This window comes from Rhagoletis pomonella, unplaced genomic scaffold (genome assembly GCF_013731165.1).
Source record: "Rhagoletis pomonella isolate Grant_MI unplaced genomic scaffold, Rhpom_1.0 Rhpom_scaffold_00010, whole genome shotgun sequence".
Taxonomy (NCBI): domain Eukaryota; kingdom Metazoa; phylum Arthropoda; class Insecta; order Diptera; family Tephritidae; genus Rhagoletis; species Rhagoletis pomonella.
Window position 1 is genome coordinate 34,659,545 of NW_023458564.1, and position 2,523 is coordinate 34,662,067.

Below are 2,523 nucleotides of genomic sequence, written 5' to 3' on the forward strand. Positions count from 1 at the left end.
AGAATTGCTTGAAACTTCGATATTTCAAAATTTAGGGACGCTAATTTACTCAAAATTGATACTAAAAACAATCCCTTGAAAAGGAGTAACATTATTTGGAATTTTGGAAAATGGGCGTGATACCGCCCACATATGACTATTTACATAAGTTTATCTCATTAGGTCTAACTGATAGTTCTTTCGAAAAAGTTTAAAATAGGGGTAAAACCACCCCGGCTAACCACGTAGCGGTAGTTTTCGGAAAGGTGAAAAACATATATTTAATACTTGCGCCGGGTATTTAATGTTCGGCTCCGCCCGAATTTAAACACTCTTACTTGTTTATTTTGTGCTTTGTCTACTTCAGTAATACTATTTTAGTATGTTATGCACGATATATGTATGTTGAAAAAATATTCGCCCCCTCTAGAGTTGCTACTGGGCCCGCCCCTGTAGAATGCAAATACACATGACCCAAAACGTGGACTGTTCCATTACATTTTGGCTCGCATTGTTTTACAAATACTGCTGAAACTTGCTAGAATAAAGCTGCATGTTAGTTTTCTTTCTTGCGGATGAAAGTATGGGTATGTGGCAACATTTAATATAAGGTGTGCGACAAAATGATAAGGTCACCTCAATAATTGCGTAATGTAGGGAATCGGGAATTCGTTGCCTATGATAGCCTTATACAATTTCTACATCCAAATGAGAGAGAACGAGTCGGTTTGGCATCGCGAAAAAATGATAAAGTCACTAATTTAGATAACAAAAATTTTATTCCAATTGCCACAGTTCAAAATTATTTCCAATTTATGCCTAAAGTTATGTTTTTTATTGTTCCTTGTGTCAGAGTTGATGGTAAAACACTAAATTTTGAGTGCACTAGACATGTCACTAGCAGTAAATATATTGGAAGAAATTTTATTTTTCATTATTTATCACCAGGGGGCCAATTCATGTTCTGTGAAAACTTGAAGTGAAAACATTTTTATTCACTTCACATAAAATCACGATTCTGTTTTCAAATGAAAATAAATTAATCTGTCAAAAAGTTTTCGCTTTGAAAACTTTTTCACAAAGTTTTGTGGCTGTGAAAAAGGAAATTTGGGAATTTTTCTCAAATCCATCATCTCGTGATAAATGATATCATTGTCTTAGACTCACAATAATTTATCAAATAATTACTTGTTTGACGTTAATGGAAAAGCCTTTCAATTATAAAAAAAAAAATTATAACTATATAATGAAACGATAAAGTGAACAAATTTAATTTTCCCCGATAATGCATTTTTAATTTTTGACGTTATATGTGAGGTAGGCTTTGTCAATGCCTGATTTTAGCCATTTACTATGGTCGGCCGCTGTGGTGTAGTAGTATGCAGTGCGCGCGTCCACTCCGCAGGGCCTGGATCCAAGCCCTGGTCAAAGCAACATCGCAAAAAAATTAAAAAAAAAAACTTCTCATAAAAATACAATCGCCCCGGCGCACTCTTCGGAGTCGGCGTAAAACTGTAGGCCTCCCCTTTGTGCGACAACATCAAGGCCACAAATCAGAGGTGAAGCTCGGCCAAACACTAACATGTGTAAGCGCCAATCTATTATTGTTGTTATTATTATTGTCAAACAAAAATCTAAATTTTATTATGGATCCCGTTAGAATACCTATCCTTTTTAAGGCGTGGACTAAAGCTATCAAAACGCAGGCTTTATTATGGACTTGGGCAGAATATCCCTTCTTTAACAACATTAGTTCCGCATTTTTTTTTTTAAACCTTAGAATATTCTAAACGTGGTCGTGGAACTTTAGGAAACAATGCGAAAAACTGTAGGTTTTATTGTGGATTTTGGCAGAATATCTATTTACTAACAACCTTTTTTCCGAAATTGTTTTTTTTTTTGTAAGAGAAGAGAGTCCTTTTTTGAAGTTATTGAAAATGCGTATTCAAAATATATTTTTTACGAGTTACAGAATGTTACTAGACCTTCCAAAACACCAATAAAAATACCTTATTTAAGCAATGTTTGATTTGAGCTTACCCAATAAATATTGGGCTTCGTTAACAATTCGAAAATGATTGGAAAATTAAAATTTTTTCAAGTCTCACCGTCGATAACGAATGTGGAATAGCTTAGCATTCGATTCGAGAACTAGGCCATTCTCCAGCAAAACGGAACCTTCGTTATACAATGTTTTTTTCCTTCGTTATGAACTCAAAATCCAGCGCATTATCGAATTGAAATTTTAATGAGAGAGAGTGATTGTCTTATATTTCCCTTGGAAAATGAGCTGGATTTCACTTCCTCTCTTGTTACTACGGTTTTCATTTTTCTCCGAACCCATCTCGAATGTATTTCCAATACACTATGAACGTTGGAAACCTAAGGTTGGTTATGAATTCGTTCTCAGTTTGATATTCATATTGGATATTGAAGTTTTAAGGACCATGCAGTTTTTTAAAGATAATTTCCTGTATAATTTGATACACAAAAGATTAAAAAAAAAAGATTTCTTAATTTATTGGGCAAACGGTTTGGAAATTC